Source organism: Sander lucioperca, chromosome 6 (assembly GCF_008315115.2).
Source record: "Sander lucioperca isolate FBNREF2018 chromosome 6, SLUC_FBN_1.2, whole genome shotgun sequence".
NCBI classification, from domain to species: domain Eukaryota; kingdom Metazoa; phylum Chordata; class Actinopteri; order Perciformes; family Percidae; genus Sander; species Sander lucioperca.
Window position 1 is genome coordinate 20614151 of NC_050178.1, and position 16429 is coordinate 20630579.

Sequence of the window (16429 nt, forward strand, 5' to 3'; positions counted from 1 at the left end):
GTGAGCATGAGCAGAAGTAGTTGCCAGTGCCAGCCAAAGAAGCTCCATCAGAAAGATGTCACCATATTGTTTTAAAGTTTGGTTGTTGGGCAAGGAATTTGCAGATTCAAGTAAAGAGAGTTGTTTGAAGCTATGAAGGTGGTAAAAGTCAGAGCAGTGATACACGAGCAGGGGATGTTTGTGTTGCACGGCTGCCTACAAAATGCTGTCCAGAGAGCGATACCGGCCGTGGGAATCAAAATTAACTGGCGGACGATTTAAAGCGCAGGCCATAAGCTTGGTGTAAAACATAGAGACTCATTGTTTGGTGTCTGCATGCGTGTGATTTCTGGGCCAAGATTCATGTAGTGACTTCAGAACCCAGCCAAGATAAAAACACACACACACACACACACACACACACACACACACACACACACACACACACACACACAACTTACATAACACACTCTCCTATTTTAAGACCATGTACATTTCCACTGGGCTGACCACCTATTAAATCCACACCTCTGCTCCACATTTCTTTCACTCCTCATCCTCCTCTTTTTCCAATCTCGTCCTTTTCCTTTCCGTTTTGATCACATGTAAAAAAAAAAAAGAAAAAAGAAAACACCAGCTTCATCATTGCAAATAAGCTATTTAGGCCTTCCTTCTTGTTAGTTTATGAACATGATTCCAGCCTAAAGAATGTTAAATGTCATTATTTTTCAGCTAACTGAAAATCAGAACTGACATTTTACTCCTCCAAATCCCTCTCCATCACCCATTTTCTCCTCATCTTCTTTTTCCTTCTAGTTTTCCCAATTCTAAAAATGTATTTCATCATCATCTATCACTCGTGTTTCTAACACATTGTTTACCCTCCCCCTCGTGTTCTCTTCCTTTTTCAACTAACTCCCTCTCTTCCTCTCCTCCTTTACCTGCCTTCTTCATCCAACTCTCGTCTTCTCCTCCTGTCCTCCACTGTTCCCATTTATACCCATTTCCTCACGCTTCTTTAATCCTCTGCCTTATTCCACATATCTCCTCGTCCCTTTTTATCAATTTCATTTTAGAGAAATAGAAAGAGACAGACTTTACTGTGTGTATAGTGTGTGAGAGAAACGATGGGACATGAAGAGAAAAAAAAGGAGGGAGTCAGAGAGAGAAGGGGAGAAAAACAAGAGAGAAATGGGTGAGGGGCAGAGGGACAAAGTTGGTGAAAGAAAGACCTGTTAAAAGTTAACTGAGAAAAGGGGAGCTAAAAAGAAAAAAGGCAGAGGGGTATACAGTTACAGACAAGGGTTACTAAAAAGAGTGACAAAGAAAAGTGAGACACGCGCAGATAGACAAAAATAGAATTGACAGATACAGAAACTGAGCGAGATTATTGACAGTACAGGGTGACAGACAGTAAAGTGTAGAAGAGCATCAGAATGAGTGTGCGAGATAGAGGCAGAAACAGAGATAACAGGAAGTATAAAAAGTTAAAGATAAACAGAGAGAGTTGCATAGCTTTCAGGCTTATCTAACTAGAGTCAATAGTCACTGTTGATTATTGGTAATACATTTTTTTTTTGTTCATTCTAGTAGGCTACTAAATGTCATGTCATTTAGGTCAATATGCTTCAGTCTGGTTTACACACACTGCCAACATTACCACACACTCCGCGACTTAAACTAAGATTTGTATATACGTAGACTGTGTGAGAATGTGACTTGGCATTCTTGAAATTATCTGAAAACAACAGACCAATATGTGTAGCATCGGTATCAGTCAGGTCAAACTTTCCCCAAAAAAAGGGTTGTTCAGAGGCTTTCCCTAACAGAGATCCCTGCTCTCATACTAACTGAGTCAGTTTAGTACTAAGCTGGGGTTTATCATGAATTACCTGCTGGCTGCAAGAATGTGCCAGCTTTAATCATTTTAAGCCTGCATTCATGTCATATCAGATATGTGGGAAGTACAAACTGCTTACTTGCAAATTTCACATAAACAATTTGACTGGGTTAAGGTTAATGGGTCAATGAGTCAGATCACAAAATATTCTGCTGGCAGTAAGTCGGAGTCATGAGATTAAAAAAAAAAAAAAAAAAAAAAAAAAAAAATTTAAAAAAGGGGAACTACTCTTCATTTTACCAGCAGATGGCATTTCAACTGCTGTTCATGCAAATAAAATACCATTAATAGAGATCAGAACAGAATCATAATGTTTTGAAACCTGCAACTATTTGGAATATCATCGAATTGTTTGGGATTTTCTTTCTAGGAAAAATTCAAACATGAATTGTTCTAGTTCCTCAGCTGTCTTTGCTTTACAGTATGTGATAACTGAACCTGTTTAGGTTAGGGTTTGACTGTTAGACAAAACAAGCAATTTGTTGTAACCGTGGGCTTTTCAAAATTGTGATGGGACATATCATTTATAATCAGTGTTGGAAGTAACGCGTTACAAAAGTAACGCAATTACAGTAATGTATTCCTTTTTGCTTTAACGCAGTAATATAACGCATTACTAATTCAATTTCGGTAATATTATACTCGTTACAGTCTCAGTAACGCGAGTTACAACGCATTTTAACGCAACATTTAGTGGTGCATTGGTTTTTTTAAGAATTCACCAACACCGCGACACATTTCTTCACAGGAAAAAAAAAAAAGCCGTATTATTTTCCTGTCGCTGTATTCGATGGTTGAGATGACTGTAGAGACAGATACATTTGCGAGATGGATATTATTTTCAGGAGTTATTACGCTGCGTTGAAGTGAGCTGTCCTGTTTCTGTTCCCGTGGTCAGAGCCAGAACCAGAGACGGTACGGACAGCATGTATGTCCCAACAGGTGACGGTACGTCAGCGGCTGAGAGATGTAAACATGTCGGGAATTAATGATGAGGCTTGCTACACGTAAATATCATTGCATTTTGGCTTCGAAAGACGACCAAAAACGCTTGTCTTTTACTGTGACCATTTACTGTTCAATATGTTGCAGTTTTACAAACGAGAAAGTGAACAACTTAAGCCTTACGGACATGTTGCATCTCAGTAAGCTAGCAAGAGTAGGTGTCGGTACACGATCCGTTCTGCCTGCACGATCCGTTCTGCACATGCGCAAGATAATACTGTTTTACGTATCCATACGACCTGCACGATCTGTTCCACGCTAGCCTATGGCTAGCCTCCACCGGGAAGCTAACGTTAGTTTAGCTAACAGCTAATTCGGCTAACCGCTAGCTGACAGCTAGATTCAGTCTAAAATAACGTTAACTCAAACGTAATGGGAAAAGCAGGCTACAGCTAAATTAAGACTTCACAGTAATAACAATAAAGACAAGTATTGAGTGATTGTATTTTAAATGAGCACAAGTAAAGTAGAACTGACGTAACAGCTGTTATATATGTTAGGTGTTTGTTATATATGTCAACGTTTATTTTCAAGTTTTATTTTGAGGGTCTTTTAAAGTTATTACATGCTGTCTCAGCTAGCAGTTAGCCGAATTAGCTGTTAGCTAAACTAACGTTAGCTTGGCTGTCGACCGGAAGCGTGGAACAGATCGTGCAGTGTCGTAAATTCTCGTACAACCGCGCACGCGCTAACATTTTGCGCATGTGCAGAACGGATCGTGCAGGCAGAACGGATCGTGTACCGACAGTAGGCTACACAACAGACAACTTCCGTGTAGCCTACTTCAAAATAAAGGCACTTCCTGTGACGGTTCGCAGTAATACTATATTACTGTTAAATAAGGTTGTGTAGGCTACCTTTTCACAAATCAGCTGTAAATCAAGTACTGTAAATAATGTAAATAGTGAGTTTTAATCACACTATAATTGAACATTTCATTTAGAGTGTTTTAAACTAAACAACATGAATTTCTTATTCAAGTGCTATAAACAAACATTTTACAACAATGCCGTACTTTTAATTGAGTATTTTCATTTTCTCCTACTTGCCTATTATACATTTTACTTATCTATTTTTTATAGCTTTAGTTACTTTGCATATTTATATTAATTATACAAAATATGAATAATCTATGAAGTATTAAAGTGGATAAAGAGGAGACTTTATTGATCCGGTGGTGAAATTAACAAGCTAGCTGCCAAATCAAACTTCCCCTGTTATTTTGGTGAAAGTAACTCAAAAGTAATGCAAAAGTAGTGTAACGCATTACAATTCAGAGACAGTAATATTAATATAACTAATTACTCTCAAATGACAGTAACTAGTAATCTATAATGTATTACATTTTGGAAGTAACTTGCCCAACACTGTTTATAATAATATTTTAATAATTTAAATATTTGGCAGATTGATTTATAATGAACACAATCAAAAGTTACATACATTACCTATTTTAAAAGTGTTCAGCAGCAGGACTTGTTGGCGTTTCTTTACTGACAGACCAAAGACAGGCATTGGACTGGTAAAATTAGCCCCTAAATACCAGACAAATATCACACTAATTCAGGGATGCACCGAATCCAGAATTCGGCTTCGGCCGAATATTGGGCTTTTTGACGGGGTTCGGTTTCTGCCGAACCTTAGAATTTTTTTCCACCGAACCGAACCCTACGAAACATCCAAAAGAATACGAGTTGTGCATGAAGGAATCTACAGACAGCAGCCAAAATGCAGCAACTTCAGGTACGGCAAAAGAAGGACAGTCACTGCTAAAAACTTGTGTTAACCAGACCACCATTACCTTTGCTGGTAATATTTTGGATATTGCATATCTTGAGATAGGGTAAACATAGGCCTATGGTAATTGTAAAAATAGTTTTTCCCCACTTGTCTTCCTGGCATTATGTTGCCTATTTTTTTTATTTATTTTTTTTTGTTATAATAAAATAAAATGAAAAATACACTGCTGTGGACGTTGTTTACTTCATGAATGTGTTTAATGTGTTAATGGACTGAGGATGGGAGTAGGATTCGGTATTCGGCAGAATCTTAACCAGTGGATTCGGTATTCGGCCGAACCCCAAAAATCTAGATTTGGTGCATCCCTACATTTCTTGTGAAGAGCAATTGTCATTTACGTTGGAAACAGCAGCCGACAAAACTATGACCCAAGGTTCACCCACTTGCTTGTTGTGGAGCATTTTGACCATATCACACATCAGCAGATTGCGTTTGCTCAGTTGTCGTGGAACTGGAGATGTTCAAACCTTCCATTAAAATCGTTCACATAAGGTTGCTTCTCCCACCTTCATGTTGTTCTAATGATCAATGCAGAGATTTCAAAAAAATTCCTCATCCATTGGTTAAAAAGGTCCAATGGCGACATAACCAAAAATGCACCCACTCGCTTGTTTTGGAGCTTTTCGGCCGTGCTACGCGGTCTTCAGCAGCAGCTGACTTTGTTCAGTTGTCATGGAACTGTAGATGGATGGTGAAACTTTCTATGAAATCTTTCACTTAAAAAGGTCGCTTTTGCTTGCTACTTCACATTTCTGGTTGTTCTGAAGATCCAGTTTTTCAACATATCAATCATCCGTCGATAAACGAGTATGACGGCCACGAGGGGGCGCTGGTCCATTATAGTCGGTCACCTTCCATAACAATGACTGACTTCCATCATCCTGCATGAAAATGTGCGCTTGGCATTCCTTTTAATAGCATCAAGTCCTCCCCTCCCATGAGAGCTGGCTGTAAATCCACAGCTTTACTGCTTTAACCTTCAGCTGCGTAGGTAAATACAATCTTTCAAAAGCTGCTGACCACAATTATTATTTATTCAAACTACAACACAATTATATAAAATGATACAGGATTGAAAAGGGGCAGTTGTGTGAGTGTTTGTGGGTCATGCTGGTTCATGTGTACAGTAGCAGTGAAGGTTCATTAAAGAGCGGATATTAAGGACACACTCATTTACTGCAAGTCTGACAGCAGCTCTTGCAGTGTAACTGGTTGATGATTTTATTCACTGTGTTACTGTAGGCTCTCTCTCAGTTTTCATTTGTAGAGAAAGTACTGTGGCATGCTTGTTGCTGAGATTTCACTTACCTCAGGTTACATAGTTAATCAATTCTTTCACAGCAAACAAGACTGCAGTTAATACTTTAAACTACTAAATGCTTCGACAGACTGACAGGAAGACACTCAAAAACTACAAAATGCCAGTACCTTTTCACTCCACTAAATGCCCGTTTGGCATAAAAATCTAATATTTCCAGTCCATGAAACCGTTAAGTTTGCAACTGTAAACATGCAACACAGGAAGTGATGCATTCCATGTGTTCAAGCGATGCCTTTTTCATAATCAGATGAAGAACTGAGAATGACTGGCTCAGCAGCAGGAGAAAGTGTGCTGCCTACAGAACCAACCACAGGACACAAAGAGAGTATTATAGTCAACCCTGAGATGCAAAAGTTCTGATGCGATCCTGAGCTCACAGTGGCCGATTCAAAAGAATGTCACACATCAGCTCGACGAGGACTCTATAGAAGCCAAAATTAGATTAAACTCATAGGCCAGGAGCTCACACACACACACAGTTTTGTGTCTGCATAACCAAGGTAGGACCTGTATACCAGTTTATCAGCCAGTCATGTGTGATCCAGAGGGAAAACAAATGGGAGGGTCAACGCCAACGACAGCTACAACGAAAGATTCCCAAAAATGTGATGTTACACTTTGTTTCAGAATTTTCTATCTGCCACTGTCTACATTTCTCTCAAATGCTGACTAAATGTGGTTGGTGGCCATCTTTGAAAGTGCTGCTTACCAACAAGAACTTCATTTGCAGGTTTCTGGGGAGAGTTTTATTGATCCATAAAGATCTAAAATGCTGTTTCAGGGGCTTTTCCATCCTGCAAACAGTACAATCCTAAGCAAAAAAGATTTGACTCCTTGCGATTTGGAGCACAAAATACCAGCATACCTTGTAGAGTCTTACCTTGTAGAGTATGTATTGTGACACACAACATGGTCAATCTGCAACTACAGGTTGGAGTTTGATAACATTGTGTTGACTCTAAATCCAGTTTCGAAACAGCTTATCAAAACTATCCAGGCCTAATTTTTTAAAATTTGAAATGGTATGAATAACTTTATATGTAAGAACTTCAATTAAAAAAAAAAATGATGTTCAAAGAACTAAAACTCATGTTTTGTCATCTAGACTGTATCTGCCTATCAATACCTGGCTGCCCGAATGTTTTGTACGGCGCTCTTTGCCAACAAACCATCCATTATAGGTTTGTTGGACTCTGAACATTAACAACTCTGGGTACTTTTCCAACGTTGAAACTCATCCATCCAAAATGGAAAGTTATCACAACTCAGCCCTACCAAAGAAACTTTGCAGCCCTCATTAAGCCTTTATCTTTTTCGGCCATTACAAGACATATGACAGCCACACATATAAACTAAAAGAGACACCACTAACTGAACCAAGAATGAAGGCTCAATACAGCAACCATAATTATTAAGGCATGTCAAACCTGCATGCAGACTTGTGTTTCAAGAATGATGCACTTTTACATGCATTTGACATATGAGGTGTACTTAATGTTGGGAACTGGCTATACTTCCCATACACTGTCAACAACGCATATATGCCCAAAACTATTAATTAAAAAATTCCGGCAAATTAAAACAAAGCACTTCTACATGGTCACAATTAGTTAATAACTAAGGCTGTTCACCAAAAAAAAAAATGAAACAGAGATCCGACAGAGAGAGAGAGAGATAGAGAGGCAAAACGCGAGAGAGACATTCATGCCAATAAAGCATTTTGGATTGAGAAAGATTGTTGAGATGTAGCCTACATTTTTGTTTATATTTCACACTTGCTTGCAATATAACCGCCTGTTTCCCATGCCAATAAAGCCCATTCGAATTCAATTATAATGAATTGAAGAGAGAGAGAGAGAGAGAGAGAGAGAGAGAGAGAGAGAGAGAGAGAGAGAGAGAGAGAGAGAGAGAGAGAGAGAGAGAGAGAGAGAGAGAGAGAGCGCACAATGTGCAACGTGCGACTGAACGAGCGTCCGCCTTCTCACCGCTATACGCGCTCCACTTCCCTTTTCTGGTACAGTTCAATAACAGATTTAAATGACAAAGTTAAACAAATAAAGAATAAATTACTTCACTATTTCCTTTCGTTAGAATAGCCTACACGTATATACAGATGTGGAAAAAGTAGACAGGCTGTACTGTAGCCTATAAAAGAAAATACCCACTAAAGACCTGAAAGTCTAAAACATGGACTGCTCTACGTCCCAAAAAAAATACATTAATAAAACATATCTCTCAAAAGCATTTGAAGCACGCGTGTGGGCAATAGTCGGCACCAAACACATGAGGAAAAAGTGGGAAGAAAAAAAACCAAAAAAAAAAACCCTTGGTTGCATATAACGCTTTTTTTTAAGAAATTGCAAACCCACCAGCACAGGAATCACCGCAAAGACAGCCAGACAGAGAGAGAGATAGCCGCCTATCCAAATCTACATCTCAGCTTCCCCACCTGCGCACAAACTGTCACCAGTAAAACCACCAATTCACACAATAAAGGACTGCTAATTGATTTTATCCATCCATACCTGCACATACACTCCACCTAACTGCTCCTCTTCTTGATTTGCACACAAAAACATCTCATCCAGACACAATACAGATACAAATAAACGCATTCAAATCATAATTTCTAATAAAAAATCATAATAAAATGACTACGAGTAGCACAGTCATCCCTCCAAACCCTGCTTCAGAGGTGTGCAACGAGGATGTAGTAGGGTTTTTTTTTCGTTACCTGCTCTGTAGATGTAATTTTGTATATTATTTTGTCCTTTTAATGTCCTTTGAGCGTGGTCACTTGCACGGTTCGTCTTGTCCGTGTCCTCCTGTGTCCGTGAGAGCGACTGAGGGCTGGACGCGTCGGTGGACTATATTTTAGAGTGTTTATAAGCCTCTCTTTCTGACCTTTGTCTCTCGGAACAGGGGGGACATGAGACATCCGCGGCAGTGGAAAAACACCGGCCTGCCTCCTCCTGCATTAGGGCCCGCCTCTGACTGTCAAGTCACTCTGTCAAGTGCGCGCTACGCGAGCGAAACGGCACCAAGTGGAATTGGAAGTGATGTGGACTGTGACATCGGTGCATCTTTCCAAAATCCGCTGGTACAGACTACATGAAGTCAACTCTAACATGCATCGGGGCACTATTTCTCCTCATCGTTGGGCCACAAAGCACAGTAGCAGAGCTACCAGGGTCCGTTTTTTTTTTTTATCATCAACTGCCTACCATATAAGCACTTAAAGGCTCCGCCAAGTGATACGCAAGTGTTTTCAGTTTCTCGAAGTAGGAAGGGAAGATTTACGAGCAGCACATGAATGTATCATTAAGGGGCTGTCCCCCCACTACCCATTTCACGAGTTGGTTGGTTGGTATCTAAACCGGCTCTCATGGGCACACAGACTCAGCCTTACTAATCCCCCCCACACACACACACACACACACACACACACACACACACACACACCCTCTCTCTCTCTTCACGCGCGTGCCCGTGAGCGATCGCGGCGGTGGAAATGAAGGAACACAGTGTAAGGAGTTCGTGGAGGGTAACAGCAGCAGCTCTGGTTCTCAGTGAAAATTTGAAGTTGAAGAATCATCCATTAAAAGGCTACAATGTTTTGACAGGCTACAGTGCAAACAGCCTACTGAGTGTTTAGCAATTTTAATACCACCTTAACAAATTTGGGCCTACAAAATGCAAACAACAACAACAGGAACATATTACCGTTTAATGCAATCCATTGTCAATGCCTGCCTGTCACCAACTCTAAAACTCAATAGTGTTGATTGCAGTGTTATTGTGTTGGAGGCCAGGTGTTCATGTTATTTTGTACCACCCCTTATGCATAGGGGCTTAATACTGTATTCCAGTACAGTTGATCTTTCAGTGTCTTGATTTCACTAATATTCTTATACAGACTCTGTCCACGTTGCTAAATGAGTTTATTGGTCTGTAATGGTGTCCGTGAAATTTCTATAATATCCCGATGGTATCTTGTGTCTCTATTGCACTTAATAGTACATTTATTTTAAATGTATCACACTTTGTGGTATCATTTATTCAATGTTTTCACTATCATTATTTGAGATATTAGTGTGTTGTACTATGTGAATTTGTCGTAAACATTTTAGGCCAGTGGAAATTCATGCAGGTATTCTTTTTATAACAAGTCAGCTTTGTAAATGTTTCTCGGCAGAACATTCAGAGTGAATAAGGTTGTTCTCATGCTGCATCTGTGGCCGAGCATTTTGTATCGTTAAGAAAAGTTTGGTGAATGATTTGAATAGTTAGACAGACACGCTAATGTTAACACTGGCAACATGTCTAATGGGGAAAAGAACGATATTCAAATAAAAAAATGATTACCCAAACTGTCGTCCATTGTGCTGCAGAGGTAGACCCTGGCTCAGCTGACCTACCTTTGTCATGTGTATGGACATTTTGTGTTTGTTCACCTTTAAAAAAAAAAGAAAAAAAGAAAAAATAGGGATTTTTTTTTTTACATTTCTTACACAGATTTGTGTACCAGAGGTTTTATTTTTGCTCTAATTCAACATAATGATGATCATTTAGCTCCACTTTTCTGCCTCTTGGCTTTTAATACATTTCTTTTCTTATTTACTTACAGGTAGCCTGGGAAACAGACTTTTCTGCAAGCTCATTTTTCAGTTTTATTTGCTCTGGCAGATACGTCTGGTCCCCCTCCCATTCAGACAGACTTCCAGCCGACCAGACCGTGTCACAACCATGTATCCTATATGGGGCGGGTCTGGTACGATGACTGACAATTTGTGCTTTTTGCAAAATACTTTTTTGGCTCGCGCACCTTCGCTGTGGGGACCCTATGGCGAGCATAAACTTAGCTAAGTAAAGAGGAGCGGCGTTGATGAATTTTCGAAAACAACCAAGATGGCTGCAGCTGTGGAGCTTTCTGTTGAAGTACTATTTTTTTAAATTCTGATGGCAAAAACTGCAACACTGGTTCACAAACACATTGATGCTACACCATCACAGCTCATCTCTACACGCTGTAGTCTGTTAACATTTGTCCGTCGCTCGGATTGATTGTAGGTCTATCCAATTTCATCCAGAGGCATTCTGGTCTACAGCCGTTGATAACGTCCGTAGACCTTGGAAATCGAAAATGAACTGAGAGATCACGGACTATATTTCACTTTGCCATGATGGAAAGGTTCATCATCATTGGCCAAATCCTATCACTTGACCAATTCATTATATGTATATCTCTAGGGGCAATGTGTTGACAGCTAGTGATAACCTCTGCCCTAAAAAAAAATGTGTAGCCATGTCTTATCTTGAGCCCTTGAATGGTTGTAAAAGTCACTAGTGTGTTTGATTGGGGTTAGGTAATGACTGACTGAGAGTTATGGTTTTGGAGGCACAAATGAGGATATGAGATTAATGCAGCCGACTGTCTGTCCTTTGATTTTCTTGTCAACTATTCACCTGATGTACTTCACACTTGGCGGTGACGACCCAAGGAAGAGCATTGTCGAGTGTGAGTTCTTGAGATCAACGGAACATATATAGGCCTATTAGCTTTGTGTTATGTACACACTGTGTAGTGTATTTAGAGGGGACCCATGTTAACTGTTACACAGCCGAACAGCATGCTGGGTACAGCTCACTCTCTGTCGCACGCTTCAGTACATTCAAGAACAGATGAACAAAGAGAGACCGGAGATTGCAGTTATATTGCAGCAAACTCAAACATTTAAAGGTGAACTATTATGCTTTTCTGTATTTTCTGTCATATCTATAATGTTATAATGTTGGATTGTCATGTGAAATGTGGCCAGAGCTTCAAATAATGAGGTCAACGTATTTCAGAGAAATCCCCGTGAGCTAAAACGTTCAGATTTCCCACTGTTCTGAATGCTCCGGTTTCAACAGTTGTTTCTACTCTCTGCTCGGTGTCAGTAACACCGAGTCGGCCTTCTATGATTGGTCATCTGCTCCAGGTAGGCAGGACTGGAGTGGTTGTTTTTTAAGCTACTGCAGTGTTAACATTGTCGTATGTAGCTTCATGCTAACGGCAGTTAAAGATGTAATCTTGGCTCCCAACGTTGTTAATTTCTTCCCAATTTCGGGTCACATTACTGTTGAAACATGTCCGGTTGGGTAGTATTTGGTTTAGAAGAATTTATCTGTGATTTGTGATGGTAGAAAGTGCTGCTATATTCTATTACTGTGCACTGCTAACTATAGGAGTTGCGTGCTAACACCAGGGAAACTTGTATTATATTATATTAGATATTATATTAGTATTAATACAGGTGCAGCAGCCATGGGCAGTATGAGGGAAAAAAGTGTTTTTTGAACATTAAAGCATGTAAACATGTTCAAGTACAAATACAAAATACAAGTATAAACCTGAAAATGCTATATAATAGATCACCTTTAAAGCATCAGCGATGTGACGTTTGGAATGAAGGATTTTGTTCCCTGAAATAGCCTGGTCCCATATAGCTAGCTGTTTGCAAATGACGCGTACACTCTAGCACAGGGATGTCAAACATACGACTCTGTGGCCAGAACCGGCCTGATCCAATCTGATCCTTTGGCGGGCCCACTGGATGACCTTGTAACACGTGAAATTTGCAGAGAAGTCATTCTTTCCAATTTTTCAATATTCCTATTTGTCCACTGGGGGTTGCGCTATCCTAATAAGAGTAGCAGGCCCTATGCTGGATACGCTATTATAGATCCCACACGCTTGTACAGGCTACACACTGTCCATGCAGGTGGAACATGTCTTCGTCCCAAAGGAGAAATATGGACACACTTCTTCACAGAGGTAAATGGGAAGCCAGTGTGCTTGGTGTGTTCACAGCACCTTTCAGTGCTCAAGGAATATAATACTCAGCGCCACTAGAACCTCATTTCCTTTTCCTTCCTGACCAGAATACAGAAAACTGAAACTTGAAATAGCACTTTTTTTTTTTTTTTTTTTTTTTAAAGATATCTCAGGCTTTTATGTATGGTCAAATTTGGAGGTATAATTATAACATTCAAGGAGTTAGGCTAGTAATAATTTGCACACATTAACAGTTGTATATTTTGGATTAAAAGTGAGCAGAATGGTTTCAGTTAAGAGTAGTGGTTCGTGAATGTATACTTTTAGACTATGATTCAGTCCGTTCGCTATTGTCTGCCACGCAATTTCTCGCTGTTTTATTATAGCGAGTTTGCGTCTTCCCAAATATGCTTTGCTTCCTCGTATACGCTATATGGACATAGAAAAGAAAGACGCTGAAAAATTGGACTCCAAAATCTAGAAACTATGAAGATAATTAAGTGATAATATCAATGCACGCATGACAGTAACAGACTATTCATCAAAAACCATTGAGGTGTCCGCTCCCTGTTGTTTCATGAATGTATTGTGTGTACAGTAGCCTGCACTATATAGTTACTGGTCCAGTGAACTAAGACTATAATTTGGAAGGATTGTAAAGTTAGGATAGATTTTTATAATTGTACAATCCTCTCAAATTATAATCCCAGTTTACTGGAGAGAACACAAATTGTGTGTTAAGAGTGGCAAATAAAAAGCACATGGAAGAGTAATATACATGATCCTTTATTGTTAAAGAATAGAAAAATAAATAAATCATCTAAAAAGATCTATTTGTCTCTGACCAGTCAGCCTTTGTTAGAACCACTATAGAAACACACAAGTAGTATAGCACTTTACATACTGCCCTTCATCACTGACTTCATTTAAAACACATTTGAAACTTTATCTGCCTTTTCTAATCATCTCAACAACTGCCATAATATATTCATCAAACTTCTAAAAATATAAACAGCAGTCTTCATAAAGCAATATAACAGCACCAATGACTGTCGCATGAATAATTTTAAAAATAATGGTCACAATGTTAAAATAATAACAGTATTTAACTGAACAGCAATATGTACAGTACCAGTTGTATTTTAATGGAGGTTAATAAAAATAAGGTAAAATCACTGCTGAGTGAACAGAAAAGGCTCCAGGATTAATAAATCCTGGCTGTTAGCCTGGTCAGGAGCAGGCTAGCTGCACAGAATAAATCTCCATGGAAACTTAGGTGCTTCTGCTTTTGTGAAAGCAAGTCAAGGCTAGGTTTTGTTCAGTTTCGAAATTTGAACTTATTCAGGATTTGCCTAAGGAATAAGCGTGGGAAAATGTTTATGGGAAATAAATAAGCGAGTATCATCAGCAAAAACAGAACAGAAATATAGATGCAGGTGCAGTGGCCAAGTCATTCATATAAACATAAACAGACTGAAAAACAAAAATAACAGCAACAAAAAACTGTTGTTTTCTAATTTTATTTTTTCTGTTGATGTTTATTACCGCTACCAGCTCATGCCCTTGTGCACCCCCATGCACTCTAAACGAGGACACCCACATGCACCCAATGCACCCATAATGGAGCGTTATCTATTCAGAGCAAATGGGCAGTATCTATGTGTTGCTAAAGTTATCCAAGAAACTGGCACGACGTAGCTCACAGGCCAAAGCAGCGAGGTAAAGATAAGGATGGTGTCTGTTTGACTGCTTTGTGACAAAATGTCAAAAAAAGTAAAGAAACAGAACAAGTTAGTGGTTTGATAAACCTTCTTTTCCTGAAATGAAGTGTTGTTGGTTCTTGCTACTTCTTGCAACAAGGTCTGTCATTGGACGGCAATGGGCACGGAGGATAGTTCATTTTCCCCACGTGATGACGAATCTTAAGACCTTTCACATTCTGTAAACAAATTATAACACAATTATAGAGTGTGGTGTAGAACAGGGCACTTTTGATTTAATCGTGTAATAAAATAATTAAGGTTAAAATGGATTAGCAGATTTACCACATTCATAATACAGAAACAAATGTAAGGGATAGATGAACCAGATCAAGAATTACAGGGGACGTTGTAATCTCAAGTAGGAAAAAATATGGTTTTGTGAGAGTTTCCCAGTTTTGGAAATTATTGTATATTGAATGTACAATCATGACTCCTATTGCTCCTTTGAATATAATCACAAAATATTGGTTAAACGCAGATCTTGGTTAAACGCAGACCTGGTATCATACGACTGCATGCATGCTTGACTTTCTGTCTGTGTCTGTGAGATTGTGTCCCTTTCCCTGTTTTATCTTTCTTCTGTACTGAAAAACACGATCATATATTGTCATGTTTTAATTGCTTGTGCTGACTGTCTGCCTAAAGGGATAGTTCAGATATTTTGAAGTGGGGTTTTATGAGAAGTTTGGAGAAGCAGGCAGGAGTACGGACACGGAAGCAAAGCAATGTCCTGCTGTAAAACATATTTCTAGCCACCTAAACAAAAAAGGCCCACCTAAAGAAATCAACACCTGTTTAAGTGTATGCTATATTTAGAATATTTCCATTGCTTAATCTTGCTGTCAGACAGCGCTTAAATTTAAAATTTAAAAACTCAGGAAGTGAAGGGGCACAAATAGCACACACTTGAGCTAATTTCACACCAGACTAGCAGAGCAAGAGGTATCTCTGGCCTCACCATGTTAGGAAGTGGGAAGCCAGCTAGATATTTTGTGCTTTTTGCTGTAATACAGTAGATATTTCTACTACTTGATCATGGGACTGGGGCTGGAAAGCATCTTCCTCCTGCAAAACTGAAAAAAGAAATAAGAAGTGAGTCATTTTTTTGTTTTTATTCTGTATGTCAAGATGAGTCTAAATGATAATAAATGAATGTAATCTGTAATTCAAAGTGTATCCAATATTCACTAACAGACACCTTTACTATGGCTGTTAAAGAGGACGTTATTAAGCTTGAGACATCAGCTAATCAAAGTAAAGACACTCACATATATTCCTTATATCCACATGAAAACCGTTTTATAACAGTTGAAAAAAAATATTATGGCATAATTTTACGTCAGCCCCTTTTCTCCTATTTTTTTCGAGGACTTGTTAGCCGTGTTTAGCAGTTTGACATTTTACCTGAGGTCAGAAAAGATGGAAGTGTATTGACAATTAAAGGAAGCTTGTTCAGTTTAAACCATTTAGAAATTTTAACTTATTCAGGATTTGCTAAGGAATAAGCGTGGAAAATGTTAATGGGAAATAAATAAGGGAGTATCATCAGCAAAAAGTAACAGAAATATAGATGCAGATGCAGTGACCAAGTCCTTCATGCAAACATAAACAGACTGAAAAACAGCAACAACAAAAAACTGTTGCTGTTTCTTGTGGTGGTAGAATGTAGATTACATATGACCTGAGCTAACCCATGACCCAGAAAAGGCCTCTTGAAAGGAAGGAAGAGATGAAAAAGAGAGATTTCTTGTCAGTTCAGCGACACTCTATCATCATCAAAAAGAACTTTGTGGACAGGGTGACAAGCATACTGTTTAATCTGTAATTCAAAGTATATCCAATAT

General features: G+C 39.0%; 1 protein-coding gene across 1 annotated transcript in view; it reads right to left on the reverse strand.

The window, feature by feature from the left end:
* Positions 1-9145, reverse strand: part of LOC116034585 (sodium- and chloride-dependent taurine transporter-like) — a 47550-nt gene extending 38405 nt beyond the window's left edge. The window contains exon 1 of the mRNA XM_031277292.2: positions 8740-9145. The gene's annotated coding sequence lies outside the window, so the exon portion shown is untranslated. The remainder of the gene's footprint in view (positions 1-8739) is intronic.
* Between the last annotated feature and the right edge of the window lie 7284 nt (positions 9146-16429).